This window comes from Somniosus microcephalus, unplaced genomic scaffold (genome assembly GCF_052327205.1).
Source record: "Somniosus microcephalus isolate GS21.2 unplaced genomic scaffold, FLI_Smic_1.0 unresolved_chr7, whole genome shotgun sequence".
NCBI lineage: Eukaryota > Metazoa > Chordata > Chondrichthyes > Squaliformes > Somniosidae > Somniosus > Somniosus microcephalus.
The window spans coordinates 42,635,254-42,648,451 of record NW_028225185.1 but is presented as its reverse complement, the minus strand read 5'-3'; the positions used below and the strand labels follow the sequence as shown (position 1 = coordinate 42,648,451).

At 53.1% G+C, this 13,198-nt stretch overlaps 1 protein-coding gene across 4 annotated transcripts in view; it reads left to right on the top strand.

Moving 5' to 3' along the window:
- idh3g (isocitrate dehydrogenase (NAD(+)) 3 non-catalytic subunit gamma) overlaps window positions 1-1,452 on the top strand; it is a 50,531-nt gene extending 49,079 nt beyond the window's left edge. For all 4 annotated transcript variants that reach the window (XM_085979053.1, XM_085979052.1, XM_085979051.1 and 1 more), the window contains one exon: window positions 306-1,452. The gene's annotated coding sequence lies outside the window, so the exon portion shown is untranslated. The remainder of the gene's footprint in view (window positions 1-305) is intronic.
- Window positions 1,453-13,198: the final 11,746 nt, after the last annotated feature.

Below are 13,198 nucleotides of genomic sequence, written 5' to 3'. Positions count from 1 at the left end.
CGGTGACCAAAAGCTTGGGTCAAAGAGGTCGGTTTTAAGGAGCGTCTTAAAGGAGGAGCGAGAGAGGCGGAGAGGTTTAGGGAGGGAATTCCAGAGCTCGGGGGCCCTGGCGCGGTCGCCAATGGCGGAGCGATGGAAATCAGGGTGACGCTCGAGAGGCCAGAATTGGAGGAGCGCGGAGATCTCTGCCTTGTAGCACCTTGTGATGTTTTACTATGTTAAGGGCGGTATAGAAATGCAAGCTATGGTTGTTGGGGTGGTGAAAGCTGCTGTAGAAATGCGGGTTCTTTCTGTTCTCTTTCCAGATGCTGACCTATCGGCTGGGCGCTTGACCTCGATGGAAGGGTGGGGGGGGGGGGCACTCGGCCTTTCCCAGAAGCCGAGCGTCTTTATCATCCTCCGCGGTCGCCTCGTCTCAACGCCACGCGGCCGCCCTTCCGTCGCTCACGGGATGTCCTCCGGCGGCGTCTACATCTGTTACCGTTGGTCCCCGATGGGCAAGGGGCCATGGGGTAACCCCGTGGGGCTCTCGTCGCCCGTCTCAAACGCTCCCGTGGGTGCTCTCTCCTCCCCCCTTCTCCTCCTCCGTCAACCCCGCAATCCCCCGGCCCTTGAGGCTCCAGAATTCCCAATCCTCTCGGTTCAGATTCCCGGCGTTTCCGTATCAATCCGTTCGCAGCCCGCAGGACCACCCATTAACTCAAGGAGGCGCCACCTGTCTACCCTGCCCAGATAGGGGTTAAACCAGATCGCTAGCTTCCTCCTCATTGGCTGCCACCTCAAGGTGAGCCCATCTGTCTTGCTGATATTAGCGGGGAGGGCAATTCCACTAGATTTCTCACCCCCCCCCCCCCCCCGCCCCGTCATTGTAAATATCTTGAAGGGCCTGTACCGTCGAACCGAGCTGGCCGCTCTTGCACTCCAGCTTGGCTCAGTCAGTCTCGCATGCTCTCCCCCTCCTGAGGCTGTGGGTTTGAGCCCCCACTCCAGAGACGCGAGTAATCCAAGCTGACACTCCCCCAGTGCTAGTACTGAGGGAGCGCCACACTGTCGGAGGGGCGGAGGGCTCCACCAGTCCTTTACGAAGGCCCTCAGCCCAGCTTCGCACCGACTGCAGCTTAAGAGTGTTAGCAGCCCCTTCTCTCCCTCCGCCCCCCACTCCCCCTTCCCCTCCCCGGCCTGGATAGCGGACCAATGAAGATCTACTTAGTAACGCAACAAATTTAACTTCCCGCGCCACTCAACACCACCTCTGTTAAACCGTCGCATGCACCCATGTCCCAAAGTGCGTGAGGCCAGTGTGTAGTAGCTTGACTCCACTCCCGTGCTTCAGAGTGGCTTGTCCTGGTGTCGGAGGTGACCAGTGTGTGTGCGTGCGTGCGTGAACTCTACTACCCATTCCATGAGCATTCTGTACCCGCTAGCATTCCAATAAAGACACGTTAAACCCAGGCTCCGTGTTGAATCTTTACTTCTCGCCCCTAGCGTTGTGAATCAAGCTTCTGGTCAGCTGGCTTATCAACAGGATAACGGATACCCGGGAGTGAGCTACAGGCTGGAATCTAAGCGAGGGGTTCGGGGGGGTTTATATATAGAATAACAGATACCCGGGAGTGAGTTACAGGCTGGAATCTAATCGAGGGGTTCAGGGGGTTTATATATAGAATAACAGATACCCGGGAGTGAGTTACAGGCTGGAATCTAATCGAGGGGTTCGGGGGGTTTATATATAGAATAACGGATACCCGGGAGTGAGTTACTGGCTGGAATCTAATCGAGGGGTTCGGGGGGTTTATATATCGAATAACAGATACCCGGGAGTGAGTTACAGATTGGAATCTAATCGAGGGGTTCGGGGGGTTTATATATAGAATAACGGATACCCGGGAGTGAGTTACAGGCTGGAATCTAATCGGGGAGTTTGGGGGGTTTATATATAGAATAACAGATACCCGGGAGTGAGTTACAGGCTGGAATCTAATCGAGGGGTTCGGGGGTTTATATATAGAATAACAGATACCTGGGAGTAAGTTAGAGGCAGGAATCTAATCGAGGGGTTCGGGGGGTTTATATATAGAATAACAGATACCCGGGAGTGAGTTACAGGCTGGAATCTAATCGAGGGGTTCGGGTGGAGAAATTCATGGGACTGAAAGCCGACAAATCCCCTGGACCTGACCGCCTACATCCTAGGGTTCTAAGAGGTGGCTGCAGAGATGGTGGATGCATCGGTTGCGATCTTCCAAAATTCCCTAGATTCTGGAATGGGCCCAGTGGATTTGGAAGGTAACAAATGTAACCCCGCTCGTCAAGAAAGGAGGGAGAGAGAAAACGGGGAACTACAGGCCAGTTTGCCTGACATCAGTCGTGGGGGAAATGCTGGAATCAATTATTGAAGAAGTGGTAACAGGGCGCTTAGAAAATCATAACATGATTAGGGAGAGTCAACATGGTTTTATGAAAGGGAAATTGTGTTTGACAAATCTATTACAGAGCTTTTTCAGGATGTAACTAGCAGTGTAGATAAAGGGGAGCCAGTGGACGTAGAATCATAAACATTTACAGCACTGAAGGAGGCCATTCGGCCCATCGTGTCCACTCCAGCCTAATCCCACTGTCCAGCTCTCGGTCCGCAGCCCTGTGGGTTACGGCGCTTCGAGTGCGTATCCAAGTACTTTTTAAATGTGGTGAGGGTTTCTGCCTCGACCACCCTTTCAGGCAGTGAGTTCCAGACCCCCACCACCCTCTGGGTGAAGAAAGTTCTCCTCAACTCCCCTCTAATCCTTCTCCCAATGACTTTAAATCTCTGCCCCCCCTGGTTAGTGACCCCTCTGCTCAGGGAAATAGGCCCTTCCTATCCACTCTATCCAGGCCCCTCATCATTTTATACACCTCGATTAAATCTCTCCTCAGCCTCCTCTGTTCCAAAGAAAACAACCCCAGCCTCTCCAATCTTCCCTCATAGCTAAAATTCCCCAGTCCCGGCAACGCCCTTGTAAATCTCCTCCGCACCCTCTCTAGTGCAATCACATCCTTCCTGTAATGTGGTGACCAGAACTGCACGCAGTATTCTAGCTGCGGCCTAATTAGTGTTTTATACAGTTCAAGCATAATCTCCCTGCTCTTGTATTCTGTGCCTCGTCTAATAAAGGGAAAGTATCACGTATACCTTCTTAACCACCTTATCTACCTGTCCTGCTACCTTCAGGGATCTGTGGAGATGCACTCCAAGGTCCCTCTGCACTTCTCAGTGTCCTACCTTTTATTGTGTATTCCCTCGCCTTGTTAGCCCTCCCCAAATGCATTACCTCATACTTCTCCGGATTGAATTCCATTTGCCAGTTAACTGCCCACCTGACCAGTCCATTGCTATCAGTTACAGGCTGGAATCTAATCGGGGGGGTTTATATATAGAATAACGGACACCCGGGAGTGAGTTACAGCCTGGAATCTAATCGAGGGGTTCGGGGGGTTTATATATAGAATAACAGCTACCCGGGAGTGAGTTACAGGCTGGAATCTAATCGAGGGGTTCGGGGGGTTTATATATAGAATAACAGATACCCGGGAGTGAGTTACAGGCTGGAATCTAATCGAGGGGTTCGGGGGGTTTATATATAGAATAACAGATACCCGGGAGTGAGTTACAGCCTGGAATCTAATCGAGGGGTTCGGGGGGTTTATATATAGAATAACGGACACCCAGGAGTGAGTTACAGCCTGGAATCTAATCGAGGGGTTCGGGGGGTTTATATATAGAAGAAGATACCCGGGAGTGAGTTACAGGCTGGAATCTAATCGAGGGGTTCGGGGGGTTTATATATAGAATAACAGATACCCGGGAGTGAGTTACAGCCTGGAATCTAATCGAGGGGTTCGGGAGGTTTATATATAGAATAACAGATACCCGGGAGTGAGTTACAGCCTGGAATCTAATCGAGGGGTTCGGGGGGTTTATATATAGAATAACATACCCGGGAGTGAGTTACAGGCTGGAATCTAATCGAGGGGTTCGGGGGGTTTATATATAGAATAACAGATACCCGGGAGTGAGTTACAGCCTGGAATCTAATCGAGGGGTTCGGGGGGTTTATATATAGAATAACAGATGCCCGGGAGTGAGTTACAGGCTGGAATCTAATCGAGGGGTTCGGGGGGGGTTTATATATAGAATAACGGATACCCGGGAGTGAGTTACAGGCAGGAATCTAATCGAGGGGTTCGGGGGGGTTTATATATAGAATAACGGATACCCGGGAGTGAGTTACAGGCTGGAATCTAATCGAGGGGTTCGGGGGTTTTTTATAGAATAACAGATACCCGGGAGTGAGTTACAGGCAGGAATCTAATTGAGGGGTTCGGGGGGTTTATATATAGAATAACGGATACCCGGGAGTGAGTTACAGGCTGGAATCTAATCGAGAGGTTCGGGGGGTTTATATATAGAATAACATACCCGGGAGTGAGTTACAGGCTGGAATCTAATCGAGGGGTTCGGGGGTTTATATATAGAATAACAGATACCTGGGAGTAAGTTAGAGGCAGGAATCTAATCGAGGGGTTCGGGGGGTTTATATATAGAATAACAGATACCCGGGAGTGAGTTACAGGCTGGAATCTAATCGAGGGGTTCGGGTGGAGAAATTAATGGGACTGAAAGCCGACAAATCCCCTGGACCTGACCGCCTACATCCTAGGGTTCTAAGAGGTGGCTGCAGAGATGGTGGATGCATCGGTTGCGATCTTCCAAAATTCCCTAGATTCTGGAATGGGCCCAGTGGATTTGGAAGGTAACAAATGTAACCCCGCTCGTCAAGAAAGGAGGGAGAAAGAAAACGGGGAACTACAGGCCAGTTTGCCTGACATCAGTCGTGGGGGAAATGCTGGAATCAATTATTGAAGAAGTGGTAACAGGGCGCTTAGAAAATCATAACATGATTAGGGAGAGTCAACATGGTTTTATGAAAGGGAAATTGTGTTTGATAAATCTATTACAGAGCTTTTTCAGGATGTAACTAGCAGTGTAGATAAAGGGGAGCCAGTGGACGTAGAATCATAAACATTTACAGCACTGAAGGAGGCCATTCGGCCCATCGTGTCCACTCCAGCCTAATCCCACTGTCCAGCTCTCGGTCCGCAGCCCTGTGGGTTACGGCGCTTCGAGTGCGTATCCAAGTACTTTTTAAATGTGGTGAGGGTTTCTGCCTCGACCACCCTTTCAGGCAGTGAGTTCCAGACCCCCACCACCCTCTGGGTGAAGAAAGTTCTCCTCAACTCCCCTCTAATCCTTCTCCCAATGACTTTAAATCTCTGCCCCCCTGGTTAGTGACCTCTCTGCTCAGGGAAATAGGTCCTTCCTATCCACTCTATCCAGGGCCCCCTCATCATTTTATACACCTCGATTAAATCTCTCCTCAGCCTCCTCTGTTCCAAAGAAAACAACCCCAGCCTCTCCGATCTTCCCTCATAGCTAAAATTCCCCAGTCCCGGCAACGCCCTTGTAAATCTCCTCTGCACCCTCTCTAGTGCAATCACATCCTTCCTGTAATGTGGTGACCAGAACTGCACGCAGTATTCTAGCTGTGGCCTAACTAGTGTTTTATACAGTTCAAGCACAACCTCCCTGCCCTTGTATTCTGTGCCTCGGCTAATAAAGGCAAGTATCCCGTATACCTTCTTAACCACCTTCTCTACCTGTCCTGCTACCTTCAGGGATCTGTGGAGATGCACTCCAAGGTCCCTCTGCACTTCTCAGTGTCCTACCTTTTATTGTGTATTCCCTCGCCTTGTTAGCCCTCCCCAAATGCATTACCTCACACTTCTCCGGATTGAATTCCATTTGCCACTGTTCTGCCCACCTGACCAGTCCATTGCTATCAGTTACAGGCTGGAATCTAATTGAGGGGTTCGGGGGGGTTATATATAGAATAACAGATACCCAGGAGTGAGTTACAGGCTGGAATCTGTTCGGGGGGTTTACATATAGAATAACGGAGGGGCAGTACTGAGGGAGCGCCACACTGGCAGAGGGGCAGTGCTGAGGGAGTGCCGCACTGTCAGAGGGGCAGTACTGAGGGAGCGCCACACTGTCAGAGGGGCAGTGCCGAGGGAGCGCCGCACTGTCGGAGGGGCAGTACTGAGGGAGCGCCACACTGTCGGAGGGGCAGTACTGAGGGAGCGCCGCACTGTCGGAGGGGCAGTACCGAGGGAGCGCCGCACTGTCGGAGGGGCAGTACCGAGGGAGCGCCGCACTGTCGGAGGGGCTGTACCGAGGGAGCGCCGCACTGTCGGAGGGGCGGTACTGTGGAAGCGCCGCACTGTCGGAGGGGCGGTACTGAGGGAGCGCCGCACTGTCGGAGGGGCGGTACTGAGGGAGCGCCGCACTGTCGGAGGGGCGGTACTGTGGAAGCGCCGCACTGTCGGAGGGGCGGTACTGAGGGAGCGCCGCACTGTCGGAGGGGCGGTACTGAGGGAGCGCCGCACTGTCGGAGGGGCAGTACTGAGGGAGCGCCGCACTGTCGGAGGGGCAGTACCGAGGGAGCGCCGCACTGTCGGAGGGGCAGTACCGAGGGAGCGCCGCACTGTCGGAGGGGCTGTACTGAGGGAGCGCCGCACTGTCGGAGGGGCGGTACTGTGGAAGCGCCGCACTGTCGGAGGGGCGGTACTGAGGGAGCGCCGCACTGTCGGAGGGGCGGTACTGAGGGAGCGCCGCACTGTCGGAGGGGCGGTACTGTGGAAGCGCCGCACTGTCGGAGGGGCGGTACTGAGGGAGCGCCGCACTGTCGGAGGGGCGGTACTGAGGGAGCGCCGCACTGTCGGAGGGGCAGTACTGAGGGAGCGCCGCACTGTCGGAGGGGCGGTGCTGAGGGAGCGCCGCACTGTCGGAGGGGCGGTACTGAGGGAGCGCCGCACTGTCGGAGGGGCGGTACTGAGGGAGCGCCGCACTGTCGGAGGGGCAGTACTGAGGGAGCGCCGCACTGTCGGACGTGCCGTCTTTCGGGATGCGACATTAAACCCGAGGCCCCTCGTCTGCCCTCTCAGGCGGGACGATAAAGATCCCACACGGGCCACTATTGGGAGAAAAGTTCTTCCCGCTGTCACTATTCATCCCTCAACCACCATCATCTGAATCTGACCACCTGGTCGCGTGCTATTTGTGCGATCTTGCTGTGCGCACACCGGCTGACGCAGTTCCCTGCATTGCAGCATCGACTGGCTCTCAGAAGCAGTGTGAAGTGCTTTGGGATGTACTGAGGTCGGGAAAGGTGCCGGAGCCACTTTTCTTTGTGTAGAATGTGATAGAAGATGGGTTTTATTTTCTCTCGAAAGTGTTTTTGGCGTGCAGCCAATCCACAGCCGGCCCACCAGCGGTGGCCTATTAATGGTTCAGTGTCTCTTCGCAGGAGGAATAACTGTTTTAATCTGGATTTATCGCCCTGGCAACAGGACCATTAGCGCCCGCAGAGAATGAGCGACTGTTGCCGCGGCAACTGCATCTCCCTGCACAAAACCCCCGGCCTCCGTCCCTGGTGAAAGGTGGGAGGTCACGGGTCGGGGAGCGGACGGGAGCAGCGAGAGAGAGCAGGCAAAGGAGGGGAGGTTCTGCAGTCAGAGAATCGGAGCAATTTACGGCACGGGAGGAGGCCATTCGGCCCGTCGTGTCGTGTCCGCTCCGCCCGACAACAAGAGCTATCCCAGCCTCATCCCACTGTCCAGCTCTCGGTCCGTACCGCACTGCAACAATAACTTAACATAAGAAATAGGAGCAGGAGTAGGCCAATCGGCCCCTTGAGCCTGCTCCACCATTCAATAAGATCATGGCTGATCTGATCCTAACCTCAAATCTTCTATCACTCTGCATCCACCCGAACCCATGTGATCTCCCGGGAGAGGCGAAAAACCAGATAAAAGACCCAATGGCCAATTTGGGAGAAAAAAATCTGGGAAATTCCTCTCCGACCCATCTAGGCGATCGAAATTCTTCCAGGAGATCACTCTGTCCCTATATTTTCTACAGTACTTACCTTCTGTAAAGGCGATCTCCACCCCAGCCAGGAACAGGAATAAAACCATCTCCTGAAATCTAACAGAATTAGAACACAGTAGGAGCAGAACAAGGCTACACGGCCCCTGGGCCCGCTCCACTACCCACAGGGCCATGACCATTCCGAACCTAGACTCATGTCCAATTTCCTGCCCGCTCCCCGTAACCCTTAAGTCCCTTTACTTCTAGGAAACTATCTATTTCTGTTTTTAATTTATTTAATGATGTAGCTTCCACAGCTTTCTGGGGCAGCAAATTCCACAAACCTACCACCCTCTGAGTGAAGAAGTTCCTCCTCATCTCAGTTTTGAAAGAGCAGCCCCTTATTCTAAGACTATGCCCCCTAGTTCTAGTTTCACCCATCATCGGGAACATCCTCCCCGCATCCACCCGATCCAACCCCTTCACAATCTTATATGTTTCAATAAGATGGCCTCTCATTCTTCTGAACTCCAATGAGTAGAGTCCCAATCTACTCAACCTCTCCTCATATGTCCATCCCCTCATCCCCGGGATTAACCGAGTGAACCTTCTTTGGACTGACTCGAGAGCAAGTATGTCCTTTCTTAAGTATGGACACCAAAACTGTACGCAGTATTCCAGGTGCGGTCTCACCAATACCTTGTACTTGCATTTGTATCGCGCCTTTGACATCGTAAAATGTCCCAAGGCGCTGCACAGGAGTATTATTAAGACCAAAAAAAAATGACACCGATCCACATCAGAATAAATCTGAAACGCTGGAAAAACTCAGCAGGCCAGAGCAGCATCCGTGGAGAGAGAAACAGAGTCGACGTTTCGGGTCGAAGACCCTTCGTCAGAACTGGGAAAAAAAACAGGAAGAGGGATAGATTTCAAAAGAAGTTTGAGGGCTGGGAAGAGCGGGGAGGGAATAAAAGAACAAAAGGGAAGGTCAGAGACAGGATAGAAAGCAGGAGAGATTAAGAGACATTAAGAGATACTGGGGGAGAAATTGGGCGGAGCTGTAAACGGGGCGGCAAGCTCGCCTGGGCGCCGGAATTAGCGCAGCGTTCGGAGCAGTTGCGACCGCCGGAAATTCAGCTTGAGCGCCCCAAGAGGGAGACGGGGGCGAGGCTCGAGGCGCTCCGCGTCCCTCTTAGGGCGCTGAAACTGAATATCGCAGCGCCACACGCCGCGGCACGGCGCGCTGCGGTACTGCAGGCCTTCCTCCCATTCTTAAGGGGGGAGGGGGCCTGCACCGGCGCGATCGGAGATGGCGAGTGCCGGCAAAAGAGCCCGGTGCCGAGGAGAAGCGCCGGGCTCTGGGAAAACAGCCGGCGCTGCCGCAGGGGGGGAGCTCAGGAGGCTGGGGACGGAGGTGCTGGCAGGCGGCCGCCGGAAAAAAACGGCCGCCCCGCACCTCCACCTTGATCTGCGCCACTGCCGCCACAGGTAGGCCCCGTGAACCGGGCGCGAGTTGCGAATGGCGCTACCGAATATCGAGATCGGGGCGCTGCGCACACCGATGACGTCATCGGTGGCGGCGCAGCGCAACAGGCTAACGCCGCCATTAGCGCCCCAGCTACATATCGCGGGAGGCGCGGCCAGTGGCGCTAAAGCCACTGAGTGCCCTCTTTAGGCGCTAACTGGTGGCGCAGCCCACCGAATTTCTAGGCCACTCTCTTTTCCCAGCCCCCGCTTGCTTTAAAATCTATTCCCTTTTCCTGCTTTTTTTTCCCAGTTCTGAAGAAGGGTCCCAGACCTGAAACGTTAACTCTGTTTCCCTCTCCACCGATGCTGCCTGGCCTGCTGAGTTTTTCCAGCGTTTTCTGTTGTTATTTCGGATTTCCAGCATCTGCAGTATTTTGCTTTTGTATATAAAGATAAATTAGGGCAGGTGACCAAAAGCTTGGTCAAAGAGGTCGGTTTTAAGGAGCGTCTTAAAGGAGGAGAGAGAGGTAGCGAGGCGGAGAGGTTTAGCCAGGGAATTCCAGAGCTTCGGGCCTAGGCAACAGAAGGCACGGCCACCAAGGGTTTAGCGATTATAATCAGGGATGCTCAAGCGGGCAGAATTAGAGGAGTGTAGATATCCCGGGGGGTTGTGGGGCTGAAGGAGGTTACAGAGATAGGGAGGGGGGCGAGGGCCATGGAGGGATTTGAAAACAAGGGTGAGAATTTTGAAATCGAGGCGCTGCTTAACCGGGAGCCAGTGTAGGTCAGCGAGCACAGGGGGGTGATGGGCGAACGGGACTCGGTGCGAGTTAGGACACGGGGCAGCAGAGTTTTGGATGACCTCGAGTTTAATGTGGGAGGCTAGCCAGGAGTGCGTTGGAATAGTTGAGTCTGGAGGTAACAAAGGCTGGGGTGAGGGTTTCAGCAGTCGATGAGCTGAGGTAAGGGCGGTGACGGGCGATGTTACGGAGGTGGAAATAGACCCCCACTATTCCTTCTACTTTAAATCTCTGCCCCCCTGGTTATTGACCCCTCTACTAAGGGAAATAGGTCCTTCCTATCCACTCTATCCAGGGCCCCTTCATCATTTTATACACCTCAATTAAATCTCCCCTCAGCCTCCTCTGTTCCAAAGAAAACAACCCCAGCACGGTGGCATAGTGGTTAGCACTGTTGCCTCACAGCGCCAGGGACCCGGGTTCGAATCCGGCCTCGGGCGACTGTCTGTGTGGAGTTTGCACATTCTCCCCGTGTTTGCGTGGGTTTCCTCCGGGTGCTCCGGTTTCCTCCCACAGTCCAAAGATGTGCGGGTTAGGTTGATTGGCTATGATAAATTGACCCTTAGTGTTAGGGGGATTAAATACGTGGGGTTATGGGGGTGGGATGTGTGTTGGTGTAGGGGTTACAGGGATCGGGTGGGATATGTGTCGGTGCAGGCTCGATGGGCTGAAATGGCCTCTATCTGCACTGTGGGGTTTCTGTGATTTCTGTGTGATTCTCCAATCCTTCCTCATTGCTAAAATTCCCCAGCCCAGGCAACATCCTGGTAAATCTCCTCTGCACCCTCTCCAGTGCGATCACATCTTTCCTGTAATGTGGTGACCAGAACTGCACGCAGTAGCTGTGGTGAGGGGCGGGGGTGGGGAGAGTTGCTGGATGGGGAGGGAAAGGGTGAGGAGATGAGGGAGGGAGGAACGGAGGGGGGAAGAGATGGACGGAAGATAGAAGGAAGAAGAATGAATCACGTGGGTGGTGAGAAACCCCAGAGAACAAGGTAACCTGAGGAAATTGTGACTGATCCAAGGCTGGATGTCGGACCAGCAGTGTGACAATGTAGAGGCAGTGGGGCGGTCGCGATAGGTGGTGCACCATCTACAAGATGCACTGCAGCAACTCGCCAAGGCTAAACATAGAAGATAGGAGCAGGAGGAGGCCATTCGGCATTCAATGCGATCACGGCTGATCATCCAAATTCAGTACCCTGTCCCTGCTTTCTCCCCATATCCCTTGATCCCTTTAGCCTTAAGAAATCTATCCAACTCCTTCTTGAATATATTTAATGAATTGGCCTCTACTGCCCTGTGTGGTAGAGAATTCCACAGGTTCACCACTCTCTGGGTGAAGAAATTCCTCCTCATTTCTGCCCTAAATGGCTTACCCCTTATCCTTAGACTGTGACCCCTGGTTCTGGACTCCTCCGCCATCGGGAACATCCTTCCTGCATCTAGTCTGTCTAGTCCTGTTAGAATTTTATAAGTTTCAATGAGATCCCCTCTCATTCTTCTAAACTCCAATGAGTATAAGCCCAATCGACCCAATCTCTCCTCATACGTCATTCCTGCCATCCCAGGTATCAGTCTGGTGAATCTTCGCTGCACTCCCTCCATGGCAAGAACATCCTTCCTCAGATAAGGCGACCAAAACTGCACACAATACTCAAGGTGTGGTCTCACCAAGGCCCTGTACAACTGCAGCAAGACATCCTTGTTCCTGTACTCGAATCCTCTCGCTACGAAGGCCAACATACCATTTGCCTTCTTAACCGCCTGCTGCACCTGCATGCTTACCTTCAGCGACTGGTGCACAAGGACACCCAGGTCTCGTTTCACTTCCCCTTTTCCCAATCTATTGCCATTCAGATAATAATCTGTCTTCCTGTTTTTGCCACCGAAGTGGATAACCTCGCATTTATCCACATTATAGTGCATTTGCCATGCATCTGCCCAATCAACCAACCTGTCCAAATCATACTGGAGTTTCTCTGCTTCCTCCTCACAGCACACACGCCCACCCAGCTTTGTGTCGTCTGCAAACTTGGAGATATTACATCTAGTTCCCGCGTCTAGATCATCAATATATATTGTGAATAGCTGGGGTCCAAGGACCGATCCCTGTGGTACCCCACTAGTCACTGCCTGCCACTCCCTATCTCTGTAACCTCCTCCAGCCCCTGCAACCCTCCGCGATCTCTGCGCTCCTCCAATTCTGGCCTCTCGCGCATCCCCCCGGTTTCCATCGCTCCGCCATTGGCGGCCGTGCCTTCAGCCGCCTGGGTCCCGAGGTCTGGAATTCCCTCCCTAAACCTCTCCGCCTTTAAGAGGTTGCTAAAAACCTACTTCTGTGGCCCAGCCCTGCTCTAATACCTCCTGATGTGGCTGGCTGTCAGATTTCGATTGATAATCGCTCCTGTGAAGCGCCTTGGGACATTTTACGACGTTAAAGGCACTGGATAAATGCTAATCATCGCTCAGTGCACCCCGACCCATCTCGCCAGGAGAATCTCCTTCCCTTCACCTCCCACCACCTACTCCCCTTCGCCAAGACGCTCTTCAAACCTGTGGGTAATTGGCCATTAGTCCCCCGCGCTTTAACCTTCACTGAAAGCCTTAGACGCAATTAAATGCATGCGGAAAAGGCCGGGACATCCCCTGTGGGCTTATTTAATTAGCTGGGAACACGAGAAAGTTCATCGAAAAACAGCAGAGGTGAAGTCATACTGTCTGGGAGAACAGCGAAAGAACTCTGCCTTTCTACAGCGTCTTGCAGTGCGCTCACTGTTGTATTGTGGGAAACGCGGCAGCCAATTTGCGCACAGCAAGCTCCCACAAAGAGCCAATGTGATAAATGACCGGATCATCTGTTTTTTAGCGATGTTGGTTGAGGGATAAATATCGGGCCCCAGACACCGGGGAGAACTCCCCCCTGCTCTTCTTCCAATAGTGGCCGTGGGATCTTTTACAT